Genomic DNA, 14,246 nt, shown 5'->3' with positions numbered 1-14,246 from the left:
TCTGACTTCTGGAAGAAAGGCTCCTGCCAAGCAGCAGGTGGGAAACAGTGGTCTACCTTTGGACACTTTCTGGTTGGAGCTCCCTGCTGTCTTCTCAGGTCATCCTTCACCTTGTTCTCCATGAGAAATGTGGATAGGGATGGTGTGTTCCTTGGTCTCTGGCAGAAAAGGGGCAGAGTGGAGCAGAGTGAGGCTACGTCCTCAGGAGCACATTGAGGCCAGGTCCCCGCTCTACTGAGATCAGAAGAATGAAAATCTTCAGAGCAGGAATGTGGCTAGTCTGAACTGAAATGTGTCAGAAGCTTAAAACACAGAGTAAAATTCAAAGCTTTAGTTATTTAGGGTATATTGGTTTAAATAAAGTATTATAACCAAGCTTATTTTTACTTATTTCTTTTTACTTTTTAAATGTCGCTATTAGAACGTTTTTGATTGCAAATGTGGCTTGATTCTACTTTTATAGGTCAGCCCTGTTCTACTTTCACCATCTCTATAGTCTTTACCACTTTTCCTGAACAGTTATAACTTCTCCCTTCCTTGAACTTTCACAGCTCTTGAATCTCTCTTAGAATATTTGTGGAGGACATTTGCCTGCTGACGTTCCATTTCCTTTTTTAATGGGCATCCTGATCTCCTTTTTTGAGAATGTTCCATGGTGTGGAGTCATGATGAGAATTAGTGACCACTTTCCACTACAGAAACGAGAAGACTTTTCTCTGCTAGCCTGGGGGATAAGCATACAAATCATACTCCTTCCACTGGAAACTCATTTTGTATCTTGAGCAAGTGTGGCAATGATGTGAAAAAGTTAGAGGTACTATTCCTTAAAGCTATAGCAAGGTATGGTGCATATGCTACATGAATTCTTCCCACCTAGTTATTTTTGCAGTGTTTTTAGCTCTCTAAAGGTTCTCTAAGTTGATCAGAAATCAATCAATTTGATTTTTAAAATTCTTACCACTGAGTCTGTGAGATCTTGACAATTGTCCAATCAATTTCTCTTTTTCTTAAGATTAAGGAAAAGAGTCTGCTTCTGTTGTTTGCAACCAAGAACCTTGATTGGAATTGTACCTATGTTACTTTACATGTATTACATTTAGTTCTAGCAAATTCTAGTTCTGGAATTAAAGCAAAAACTGAAGATGCACAGCTATCAGACCCACAGGTCGATGTACCAAGAAGGATGGGTATCTTTGACAAGATGGCTGCACATCCATGCTTCTCAGTCCTGAGATGTTGCTGTGTTCATTCTAGGAGCAGAGTATAATGGACCATCTGAAGTAATGGGTCCGTGGTAGGCAGAATAATGCCCCATTAAACATGTTCATGTCCTATTTTCCAGAAACTCTGAATGATACCTTATGTGGTAAAAGTGCACAAGTAGAGGATCTTGAGGCAGGGAGGTGATCCTGAATTATTTGGGTAGGACCAATGTAATCACAAGGGTCCTGAGGAGGGACAACCCTTTACCAGCTGGATTAAAGAGACATGACTACAGAAGCAGAAGCAGAAAGATGCAACACTGCTGGCGAGATAAAGAAAGGCAGCCTCTACAAGCTGGAAGAAGCAAGGGAATAGATCCTCCCTAGAGCCTAAAAAGGAACACAGCTCTTCCAACACCTTGATTTTATTTTAACAAGTGAGACCTCTGACCTACAAAATTTGTGCTATTTTAAGTTATTAGGTTTGTGATAATGTGTTATGGCAGCAATAGAAAACTAACATAAGGTCTACCCCTTGACCAGGGAAGGACATTGCATTAAATGACTGTCCTATCAAGGCTGCAATCCTTGGATATCAGGGAGGCAGCTCTTGTGTGAAAATCAGGTGCCATTAACAAATGAGGGGAAAGGATGCTGAATAAGCAAAATGTGAATACCTATTGCAACCAACCACAACTGAGTTTTTAGGGTCAGCAACTGATTAGGTTAAATATTTTGGGTGACATAACTTGAGAAAATAGAGGGAGTTTATAAGGAATGTAAATCCAATGCTTAAACGTACACATACATGTGCTATATATATCTATTTAAAACTGTATTTTAAAAAATCCAAATATTGTCAAAAGAATCTAATGAAAATTTGTGAAAATGAGTGATTCTCCTTTGGTAAAGATAAAGCTAATTCAGCCAGCTGTCTTAGCACCTAGACATATGGACCTGTTCCATAATGTGTTTAAGAATCACTGACTAATTAGTTGTTGATAAATGAGAGACACTAATGGAGACCTACTTAGAAGCAAATGAGATGGAAGTTATGGTTCACCAGTTTAAGAATGTAAAACATACCAGGAGAGCTGAAAGGGGCAAAAAAGGGAATTTACTATACCTGTCCCAAAATCCTGAGTGTGATTACTTAAGGACACAAGAAGATCTGAGTGAGGTGATATAAGTAACCTTATCAGCAAAGCCAAGGCTGATGTCCAACATGGACTCAGTTTTTCAAAGCTTGGTCTCATTGGGCAACAGCTTAACAGGTACAGGTACCAAAAAATCTCACTTTGGAATAGAGTAGAACATTACCCTATAGGGGACATACATTGTCAGCTCTTCTCTTTATTTCCTTTCCTTTTGTTTCACTTATCTTTTTCATTGTTTCTTGTCCCTTATTAATTTGGCCAAGAGGTTGGCTCATAAAGATATCTTTCCTGAAGTTTAAGATACTCATGCTAAAGTGATAGTGAAGTACCTTGGTCACCTTTTTCAAGGCAAATCTTTGTTCTGGTTAAATTTTATTTTAGCTGTGAGAAAATTCCCTTTGTGAGTTCGTGTTTTCCTTTTTGTTGTTGTTGCAGTGCTGGGATCCAATACAGGGCTTCATGGATGCAAGGCAAGCACTTTACCACTGAACTATATGTAGTCCCAGACTGCTAGGGTTTTTTTGTGGTTGGGATTTAAGAGAGGTGCAGAGGAAGGGGCTTCCTTTCTCAGACATCAGAGCTAGGAAAGCTTGAAAAGATAATAGAACTGTTCTATGTCTTGGCCATACTAAAAATATCTGGAAAGCTTAAAATCATTATTCAGTTTCACAATTCTGCAAGTGGGACCCTGGCATCTGAACGCTTTAAAAACTCCTCTCCAAATAATGGATGTCTAGCCAGTGCTGCCAGTTAAGAATCATTGCTTCAGAATTTTCTAGCATGATTACCTTGGAGGTCATTAGTTTTGTGGCATCCTCTCTGGGAGGTATGGCCTCACAATGCCTCTCAAGCATCGGTACGTTTTAAGAATTACCTGAGGCGCTGTTTAAAAGTCAGATTCCCAGGCGTCATCCTTAGTCCTTAGAAGATCACGCTCGCTGGCGCCTAGGAACTGATGGTCACAGGGCAACGCCTGGTAGGGGAAACAAGACAATTTTTGGTGAGTATAGACCTCCTGAAACCTGTTTCTCCCTGATACCCCCGCCCCCCTTACACTGGGCAGTTTTGACCCAGACCAGAAAAGATGACGACGAGAGTGTGGCAGGTGTGTGGCGCTGGGCGTGGTTGGTCTTACATTCGAGAACATTCCCGGGGAGGTGGGTATAGCCCAGGGACTTTTTCTCTTCCGCCGCTTCCTGGCTCCACACGTTCCTCAGAGGCCTGCAGTGGGGGGAGGGGGTGTGCCACAGGTTTTCTGGCTCCCGCGGAGGTGCGGGCACCGCCTGGGGTGCGCGCACCGTGAGGCCAGACATTCGCGCGCGGCCGGGCCTCGCCACCTCTAGCTCCCGGCGCCGCCTCCGCCATCCGCGCCGGCGGCGCTGCCCGGGGGCGGGGACTCGCGCTGCGGAGGCCACAGACGCGGCTGCGCTGGACGCGGAGGCGCGGGGCTCACTGCGCGGAGCGGGTCCGAGCTCGAGGTAGGCAACGGTGGCGAAAACCGGCCCGGGCGGCCTTGGAGCTGGGCTGCAGAGCGCCAAGCGGTCACCGGAGCCTAGGAAGGAGGTGAGTGGGTGGCGCGCGTCCCTGGCTTCCTGTGATCCCTCTCCTTTCCTCCTCAGCCCGGCACCTCCGAGACCTCGCGCGGGTCCCTGGAGACTCCCCCAGGCTCGCGCGGACGCTGCAGCCTTTTACCCGCTGCCCTCGTGGCTGGCGCCGCATCTTCGCGCGCGGTAGCAGCCCGAGGCTACCCGGACCCTTTGGTTGGATCCCCAAGGTCGGGCGCGCGGCCCCCTGGCCCTTCGGTGAGGGCTGTGCGAGCTCCCCCCCATGAAGGCCAATTTCGGGCCACGCGGGGCCTTTCTTTTTGTTCTGAGGTTTGTCACGGGTGTCGGCATCCAAAATCAAAAGCGTGCGGCGACCCCTAAGTCACACTCGTTCTAGTTCTGCTGCAAGATTTGCACGAGGGCCAAAGGGCTGGCCTCTCTTCCTCCCTCCACCCTAGGCGCTCTTGGGCGGCCGCGGGTGCCCACGTTGCGGCGGTCGAGACCTGGCAGGTGACCCGGAGTTTGGCTCCGGGTCCTCCCTTCACGCGGCTGGAGCCCAGCTGGAGCGGGTTCTCCGCTGATGCTCCGGGTTCTAACCCGTGCTTCCTACGTTTGCCAGGATGCAGGAGCCACACAACTTTGTCGGCTGTAAAATCGTCGCCAGAGGTTTTAAACACTATTTCACACCCTATTTAATATTTTTAGTGATTTTTTTAAAAAGCAAAGGAAAATTGGGAAAAAAATTACCAATTTTGATAAATATTCTTTTCAGTAGAGTTTAAGAATCATTATGTTTGGAGGGCCATGATGACCTAGCCATTTTCAGATGTCTCATCTCCATGCCTGCAAAACCAAACTTGTATGACTTCCATGGCATGAGGTTTCCTTTGTCTGATTTGGGGTCTCTAGGCCTTATAATTATGCAAAAATTGAAGATCTTGGGTTGGATAAATAAGATGTATAACAGCCTGATAAAATATTTAGGAGTGTTAGAATGTCTCTGATTGCTGGCCACCAGATTAGCTCAAATTTAGACAGTTTTGGTATTTCTGAATTTGGGGGGCATGAGACCTGGGGAGGAATACAGTATCTTATCGTTAGTCCTTGTGGGTCTCTGAAAGCATTCTAGCTCTTTCTGCTTGTGTTACGAAACAAGTAAACTAAGCTCATGCTATTGAGGAAGAATGATTTTTAATTTCTTTGCAAGCAGAAACCATTAACTTGCTAAGACAGACTGTTCTTAGGCCAGACCCTTTTTAAGGTGTTGATGGACAAAAATAAATTGAATTGTTAGGAAGTTTAAAACGTTTGCTTTTAAGACATATTTCATCCTGAGGAGAGGTTATCACATTTTTCAAAATTGGCTTTGCACAAAAATGAAAGAAATGAAAGGAAAGGAGTACTGTGAAGGTAGGGTGGTCAAGTTGCCAATGACCTGGCCATTAGGAGCTAAAGCTTTCTCATTGCTGGCTACATTTAGAAATGGAAATGGAAATGTTCTTCATTTTCTTTTTCTTTCCTTTTTTTTTTTTTTGAGGGATGGAACAGAAACAGCAGTGAGGACATAGGACCCTGACAGGCAACCTGCAGTAGCCCTTTGTTTATAAGGCCACCTTCCCCAGCATGAGGGGATAGCTGTTTTGTCTTGGGAAAGAACCTGGGAGAGATGCCTCTGTGTGGATGAGGTGGGAGGATGGAGAAGCATTTTAGCAGGTCCTGTTGAGCACTGTTACTAAAAGGTAGCTTTAAGACAGCCTGGTTCTAGAAGACCAGTTCTGATTCTCAAGAGTCCTGGGGTGGCCAGGGACAGAAGGTGGTTGAGAATTCTGTCCCTTTGACTTTAATTCTATTTCATTTTTATTTTTTCTTAAAAACACTTCTTTTTTGTTACAAAGAAGAAGGAAAAAAACTAGAAAATTTGTCTAACCATCTGCAGAAAAGTGGGAATGGTCTTAATATGCTTATGCTCTTACCTTAGAAAAGTGAGTGATATTTCACTTGCACTCTGTCTCACCACAAAAGTTCATTGAAGATTATTGTCATTTTCTTTTTCAGACTTTTCAAGTTACTGATGAAACTAGGTTAAAAGAGAGACTTCACTTGAAATTTAAGAAGTATTTCCTAAATCCCCAAAGTCTCTTTGGCTTCATACATTAAAAATACATGTCATTTCAGATTTTTACATCTTGATCTTATTTTCCTTTAACACCCTAAAGGATTATATTAATAGAATGTCCCCTGTTAAGATATTGAAGATTAATTAGTTTCTGACAAAAATTTACATATATAAATATTATATGATTACTCTGGTTTATATTATAAATTGCTGTGGTTTCAAAAAAATTTTTTTTGATCATTCTCATTGGTAAAAAAGCCTTTTTTTAAAGCATTTCCCTGTATGAGTGATTGTTACTTATAAATTATATATATTTAGATATATATACTAATTGTGGTTATATTGTATCTTGAAGCCCATATACACTTAGGGCTGGATTCATTGCCAGTGACAGTGGAGGTAAAACCTTATTCCATATGTTTTCTCATAATCTTGAGTGTTTTGGGCCTGTTTCTCTTCAGATCTGATTACATCATCATGGTTGTTACTTTGAGATGTGGTTCATGCAAAACTGACTCGGTGTTAAGCATGTGTATTTTCAGCCATGTTGCCTTTAAGTATAACTTTAATTTGTGTTTTTATGGAAACCTTAAAAGCATCCTGTCCTTTCCAAAATTTTGATAATCCACCCATCTATCCCATTGTGCATGTGCCAACTAAAATAGTTGCATTGTGCTGAAGGTGAAGGAAGGGAAGTAGGTGACCCTGTCCACCCGTGCCTTACTCCTCAGGCACCTCGGTGTTTTTTTTGTTTTTATTTTTTTTTAAGATGTTGATTGACCTTTATTTTTATTCATTTATTTGTATGTGGTGCTGAGACTCTAACCCAGTGCCTCACACATGCCAGGCACTGCTCTACCACTGAGCCATAACCCCAGGCCCCACCTCAGTGGTTTTTGACAGGTGATCCTCTGACAGAGGGACACAGTGAGGATGCAGTGTTAGTTTCTGCTTACATTACTACTAGTGATGTTTTATGGTGATAAATATTTACTACTAATATGATGCAGTATGGCATAAAATAATTTGTGTACATGATACATACAGCATTGCATGTCATACTTGTATAGTGAAATGTAGTTTCCTTTTTTTATTTTTTAAATGCATGACAACAGTGGAATGCATTACAATCCTTATTACACATATAATAATATCCTTATTACACAGCATAATTTTTCATATCTCTGTATATAAAATATGTTTATGCCAAATTATGCCATTATACATGTACTCTTTTCTTTTGCATTACAATTCTTAATACACATATATACCACAACTTTTCATATCTCAGTTTGTATATAGGTATGTTGACACCAAATTCAAATCTTCATACATGTATTTTGTATAATGATAACCATCACATTCCACCATCCTTGCTAATCCCCTTTTCCTCCCACCCCTCTTCCCTGTCTAGAAATATCTTCCTCCCATGCTCTCCTTCCCTACCCCACTTTGAGTCACCCCCCTAATATCAGAGAAAACATTCAGCATTTGTTTTTTGTGGATTGGCTAACTTCACTTAGCATTATCTTCTCTAATGCCATCCATTTACCTGCAAATGCCACGATTTTGTTCTTTTTTAGTGCTGAGTAATATTCCATTGTGTATAAATGCCGCATTTTTTTTTTTTTTATCCATTCATTCACTAAGGGACATCTAGGTTGGCTCCACAGTTTAGCCTTGTGAATTGTGCTGCTATAAACATTGATGTGGCTGTGTCCCTGTAGTATGCTATTTTTAGATCCTTTGGGTATAGTCCAAGAAGAGGAATAGCTGGGTCAAATGGTGGTTCCATTCCCAGCTTTCCAAGGAATCTCCATACTGCTTTCCAAATTGGCTGCACCAATTTGAAGTCCCACCAGCAATGTATGAGTGTACCTTTTTCCTCACATCCTCGCCAACACTTATATAATTTCTAGGATTTTTCCTCTCTAGCATCTTCTCTGCCCTCTGGGATGCGTGTGCCCTGCCAGTATACAGTGGTCTCTCACTTCAGCCTCAAATTGTAATTTTCTTATTGCATCCTCAGAAGAACCTCATGAAGGCAGGTATAATTGGTCTTCCCACTTTTTTTTTTTTTTAATGGAGACTGAAAGGTCAAGTAATACCACAGCAGGCCCTTGTAGTTGAGCCTTTACTTGATGGTAAATGCTTTCTTTGATGTTTTCATTTAATTTTCACATTTAATTTTACCCTTACAGATAAGCCAAGAGGTTTGGAAATGAGTAATTGCCCCATGTCACCCAGTTAGAAATGTTGCCTGCTCAAGGCAGGGTCCTGGGTCTTTGTGTTCCTTGAGAGTACAGATTTTTTTCACTTTAAAATCATAATTCAAGTGGGTTTGAATGAGATCAGTTTTTTCTGTTTCTTATGGTATACATATGGTACTAATGTTTTTGTTTTTGTTATAATAAATGAAGAAGCTGTAAAATACTACGGGAATGCTAGAAATACAGCTTCAAGGCTTGCTAATGTTACAATTTTCTATCTTCCTTACATCTTAATTTTTTTTCATTGTTCCTTTTGGTTTTTATATTTAGAAGAAAGCTGATTGAGGGGGAAAAAAAAGAGATTGAATAGGAAAACATCATTCTTTCTCTTTCCCACTCTCTCTTTGTACAACTTGTATGCACCCTTCCTTAGATATACATTCTATATATGAAAAATGTATTCACATACAGTATGTGTTTTTAAAAATTTATCAACAGGGCAGTGCTCAGTAGTAGAGTGCTTGCTTAGCATGTGCAAGGCCCCAGGTTCCATCCCCAGGACTGCAAAAAAAAAAAAGCTGGGGTGGGGGGCATGGTTTTTTACATATCATTTTGCAACTTTTTTTCCTCCAAACATTTTTTGGGGAGGAAGGGGGAGCACTGGGGATTGAACTCAGGGGTTCTCCACCACTGAGCTACTACATCCCCAGCTCTCTTTATTTTTTATTTTGAGATGAGTGTCTCACTAAATTGCTGAGGGCGAGCCTTGAACTTGCCGTCCTCCTGCCTCAGCCTGTAAGAGTAGTGGGGTTACAGGTGTGTGCCACAACACCAGGATTCACAATAACAAACTTTGAAAGCTTAAACCATCATTTTTTTATTGCCATCCTTCTGTGGGTTGATGGGTTCAACCAGGTGGTTCTCCATATGATGTTGGCCAGGACTGCAGTCATTTGGGGATTCAGTTTGGGGGGCTAGGATTTTGATGGCTCATTCGCTCTTACCAGTTCGTATTTTGCCTTGCTGAATTCTTAGAATGGACAGAATTTTAATACACTTAATGATCAGTTGATTTAGACAAAATATTTAAAACTACGATTCTCTAATTAGTGTTGTCAGAATTGGAGGTTTCTAGCCCATTATTTCTTGCTCTCTGTAATTGATTTTGGGGCAGTAGACAGAGTATTCCTTGTCTTCTCCCCATTTTTTCTGTATCAGTTGGGAGAGTCCTCATAGAAGCTGTGCTGCTGAGGACCCAGCTGTCTTTTCATTCTGATAGTTTTGAATAGATAGCTTCGTACATACCTCAGAGCAGCTTTGATTCAAATGCTCAAAGGGAGAAGAACCTTAGACTAGGAAGTTGCTTTAAATGGAGTCCAATTTAGGTTACTCTTCTCAGAGAAATAAAAAGAAACCTTGTTTCTATAGAGCAGACAGTATAGATAAGATTTAGGGAAAAAGTTGTTGCTGCCTCTCTATGGATGGAAGGTAGGAGGCAGTAATGGAAGAAACCCAAAAGGCCAAAGAAGAGCTGGGAAAACAAACAAAAACTCAACCCCTAAATGGTAGGGAAATGCAGGTATTTCTCCAAAGATAAACACTATACCTTCTCTATCATACCTTTCTGTTTAAACATAGTCAAGAGCAGTAGACAAGTGTGGCTGGAAAGATTTGTCAAGAGTGAACAAGAGAACAGGGAGTGGGCCTTAATCTTTCATCAGCATTGTCTTCATCTGTTGTCACCACTACCCTACCTCCTCCCTTTGATTTGGTAGATGGAGTGGGGCCAGAAAATTTCTTTTCTTTTCCCTCCCTCTCTTTTTTTCTACCTTCCTTCCTTCTTGATTTCTTCTTCCTCCTCCTCTTCTTCTTCTTCTTTTTTTCAGAGCTTTATGGTTATACATAGTAGTTGGTGTCATCCCAATAAATTCATGAAAATTTGCATTTATAACAAATTCCAAAGTAATGCTGATGCTGCTGACTCTGGAACCACACTTTGAGAACCATTGAACTGTATTGGAGGAGAGCGCAACCCTTTTCTGTAAAGGATCAGATAACATTTTAGGTTTTACAGGCCACATGCTGTTACAAGTGCTCAACTCCTGTTTTAACCCAGTAGCCATAGACAATATTCAGATAAGCTGTGTGTTAGCTTTCTGTCGGTGTTACAAAATTCCTGAGGAAGTCAATTTAAAGGAAGAAAGATTTATTTTGGCTCATTGTTTCAGAGGTTTCAGTCCATGGTTGGTTGGCCCTGTTAAGTTGGTGCAGATGTAAGGATGATCATCATGAAGTAGAGCAGAGCTACTCACCTCATGGTGGAGGGGACAGAGACATCCCCTAACAATACACTATAAGAACTATTTTGATACCATTTACATTGTATTGTTTATTGTAAGTAGTTCAGATATGACTTGAAGAGTAAGGTATGTATAACATATGTGCAAATACTATCCCTGCTTATATAAGGGACTTGATCATCTTTAGATTTTGTATCCACAGAGGGTCTTGGAATAAGGGACAAGTGAGTAAGTAAACAGGCATGTTGTGTTTTTGTAAAACTTTACTTATGAACGCAGGTTTTAACTATGTAATTCTCACCTGTCATGACATTGTTATTTGAACTTTTTTCAATCATTAAAAAAAAGTAGCAACTTGGGGTTGGGGATGTGACTCAGTGGTAGAGCACTTGCCTAACAAGTGTGAGGCCCTGGGTTCAATCCTCAGCAACACATTAAAAATAAATAAAATAAAGGTATGGTGTCCAACTACAACTAAAAAATAAATATTAAAAAAAAAGTAGCAACTGTTCTTAGCTCATGGGTGACTGGCAGGATTTGACCCTTGGGCTGTAGCTTGGGACTCCTGAACTAAAGGGAAGATTTGGAAGCACCTGCTGTGATGTGCTCTTGGAGACCAGGTGTGAAGACCTTTCTTCAGAAAACTCCCACGTGCTGGATAAAACAAGAAGGACTTTGGTTCTTTTACTCATTTTTACTCATCCACCTCACTTTTTGCCATTTCCACCACCTAACACTAAATATCATTCTCATTTTTAAAGTTTTAATTTCTAGAAACTGTCAGCTTCCAGAGTTGGTGAAAACACGGTGTTTATAATTGGGATTGAGGAAGTAGGAGGAGGGGATTCCATGTTCTTCCTGGTAAATTCGTAAAGCAGCTTCAGCAAGTACTGTGGACTTGATCATTTAATCCTCATTATATAGAGGAGGAGTTGACAAACATTTCCTAAATGGCCAGAAGATAAATGTTTAAACCTCACAATAAATAATAACCCTATACACAATAAATAATGACCCCATACGCTGTTTTAACTGTCCAGTCTGCCTTGTAGCTGGAAAGTGGCTCTGGAGGATACTTAAAGGATGGGGCTCGCTGTGTCAGTAAAACTTGATTTACAGAAAAATGCTGGGTAGACCAATGGGCAGTAGTTTGCAGACCCTTGTTTCAGAAATATTCTTGAGATGGGGTAGAGTGTTTAAAACTGTCAGAAAAATCTGGTGGCCAGGTCCTTGCTGGGGCCCATGTACTCATTGCAGGGATTTCTGAACTTCCTGCTGAGGAATTCTGATTGTCCAGCTTGGGTGGGGCCATTCTTGAGAGAACAGATGGAGGTGTGGCCCTGACACTGTTTGGAGAAACTAGATTGTTTCTGGATTGGTGTTGGTTGGCCAAGCTCCTCTGATCTGATTGTTCATATAGATATTTGGCTATATGATTAAAAACAACGTATGAAAAGGAAGTTGTTAAAAGTATTTAAGAGGTCTGGGGGCTCATGCATTTTTGACAAGTTGTCCATTTCATTTGCTTTTCCTTTTAAAAAGTTATTAGTGGCCTCTGTTTATTCTCTCTGACTTTCGTGCTCAAAATGGAACCCAGAGCCTCATGAACATGCTCTACCACTAAACTGCATGCCCGGCCCCTTTCTGTTCTCTTATAAAAACTTTTTTGTTTTATGGGCAAACAAGGTTGAATTTTTAAATTCAAGCCAGTAGGTGAGGCTCTATAGTTTTTTTCGTGGCTTTTTTTTTCTTTTTAATTTATCAAGAGACTTTTAACTCAGAAACATGCCCATAAGGGGTTTCACAGAGGTTAACTGATTTGATTTAGGCTCATGATTTTTTTAGTATGTCAGATGCACATAATCAAACAGTAGATAAAACACATTCTGAAGCCTAAACTAAGAAGAGTATGTTAATGTGTTTGTTTGATGTGGTGTATGTCCTACTGCCTTCTGTTGCATTCCCAGTTCACATGAATTCTGAAGTTGGGGATAGGAAAGTGTTTAAAGAATCTGGCCATCTTAAACTCTGGCTCTGAGTTATTAATCTCAGTCTTCATAGTCTTGTCACTTCTCTCCAGATCGGTCCCTGTCATTCAGCTGCAGTGGTTTCTATACCCCTAGAGGCCAATGATGAAGGGCCTTGCAGGTCTGAAGGCTCAGTGTTTGCTTTTCTTTCTTCCTGGCTGTCTTCTTACTCTGGCAGCATTTGCTCCCACTGGGAGCTGAGGGTACTTCTGACTTTGCTGTCTGTACAGCTTCCTGGGCAGCCAAGTACTGGGTCATAGTGAGGGGCTTCCTTTTTGTAAGTTGTAGTCTGAGATGTCTGCCACCATGGCAGCATCCATGATTCAGCTCCGGGCGATGGCCATCAGCCATGTTTCAGTGCACAGCAGAGCCAACAGGAGGAGAGCAGATGGTGGTGTACTGTAAGGTAGAATGGTTGTAGAAAGAATACATTCACCACCTTTTTCTCATGAAGTAGGAAAGATTGAATCCAGAAGTGGTCTGTTACTCATCTTTCCACCCCTAATAATAGTCAGCATTTATGGAGCAATTACTATGTGCCAGTTATGGTTCTAGGCACTTTTCATATATTAACTCATTTGTGCTCCTGATAACCCCATGAGGGGGTCAATGAAGCACAGGAAGGTCCTGTGGCTCCTGAGAGGTGGGGCTGGAATCCATAGGGCTATGTGCTTTCAGTTTGTTCCCTTAACATTACCCTGAGCTTTCTGGTGCTCACACCACACCTGACTCAGGGGAGTTGCTTAGTATTTTATTGACTGGTGAAGGAAGGAGACTATTAAACAGTCACCTGTATGTTTCCCTTGAAGTAAGAATCAAGTCTTTTTCTGCTTTCAGATTTACGGTACACCTACCTGCCAACTTTTATCTGCTGGAATAACACCAGGTCTTGCAAGGGTCCCACCTGAAAATATATTCTTAGGGGAGTTAGTATATGACAATGATAGCTGTTCAAAGCACTAGATTAAAATTCAGTTATTCATTGGCGGGGGTTGCTAGGCATTAGAGGGAGCGAGAAGCTGTACTCACTGTATTTCCTTACTCCTTACATCAGAAAGGATTTCCAAATGGATGAACAATTTTATTTATTTATTTTTTTGTAATGGCAATTTAATTAATTAATTGATCGGGGTTTTTTTTGCAGCTGGGTGCATGCGGTGGCACATGCCTTAATCCCAGTGGCTCGAGAGGCAGAGACCAGAGGATCATGAGTTCAAAGCCCACCACAGCAAAAGCGAGGCACTAAGCAACTCAGTGAGACCCTGTCTCTAAATAAAATACAAAATAGTGCTGGGGATATGGCTCAGTGTTTGAGTGCTCCTGAGTTCAATTTCTAATAACCCCGCAAAAAAAAAAAAAAATATATATATATATATATATATATATATATATATATATATGAATGACTGGGGTTGTAACTCAGTGGTAAAGTGCCCTTGAGTTCAATACCCAGTACCAAACTAAAGAAAGAAAAAATAATGAGTCCTGGAAATATAAGTGAAAATTGACAAGAGATCTAAAAGATTAGCAGATAAAGTCAAATTTTTCTGTTCTAGAATCTATTCAAAATTGACTTCCTGTCATGCTGTTTGTAACCTTTTCTTTTCACAAGTATTGTATAGGTAATAAGATAGTATTATAAAAATATGTAGGAAAATTCTACATATGTGTCCCATCCCCTTACCACTCC

At 41.1% G+C, this 14,246-nt stretch overlaps 1 protein-coding gene and 1 long non-coding RNA gene across 4 annotated transcripts in view; one reads left to right on the top strand and one right to left on the bottom strand.

Moving 5' to 3' along the window:
- Positions 1–3,656, bottom strand: part of LOC125615935 — a 75,442-nt gene extending 71,786 nt beyond the window's left edge. Inside the window, exons 1-2 of the long non-coding RNA XR_007346543.1 lie at positions 3,495–3,656; positions 3,234–3,332 (exon numbers count right to left, since the gene is read on the bottom strand). This is a non-coding gene — a long non-coding RNA (uncharacterized LOC125615935). The remainder of the gene's footprint in view (positions 1–3,233; positions 3,333–3,494) is intronic.
- Positions 3,340–14,246, top strand: part of Golm1 (golgi membrane protein 1) — a 77,225-nt gene continuing 66,318 nt past the window's right edge. For 2 of the 3 annotated variants that reach the window (XM_048800460.1, XM_048800459.1), the window contains exon 1: positions 3,340–3,359. The gene's annotated coding sequence lies outside the window, so the exon portion shown is untranslated. Of the gene's footprint in view, positions 3,360–3,655; positions 3,923–14,246 lie in introns of those variants that run through there. The other variant, XM_015506078.2, reaches the window with a different exon arrangement.

This window comes from Marmota marmota, unplaced genomic scaffold, assembly GCF_001458135.2.
Source record: "Marmota marmota marmota unplaced genomic scaffold, marMar, whole genome shotgun sequence".
Lineage (NCBI taxonomy): Eukaryota > Metazoa > Chordata > Mammalia > Rodentia > Sciuridae > Marmota > Marmota marmota.
The sequence above is the reverse complement of the archived record's forward strand: the minus strand, read 5'-3'. Positions and strand labels throughout refer to the sequence as shown.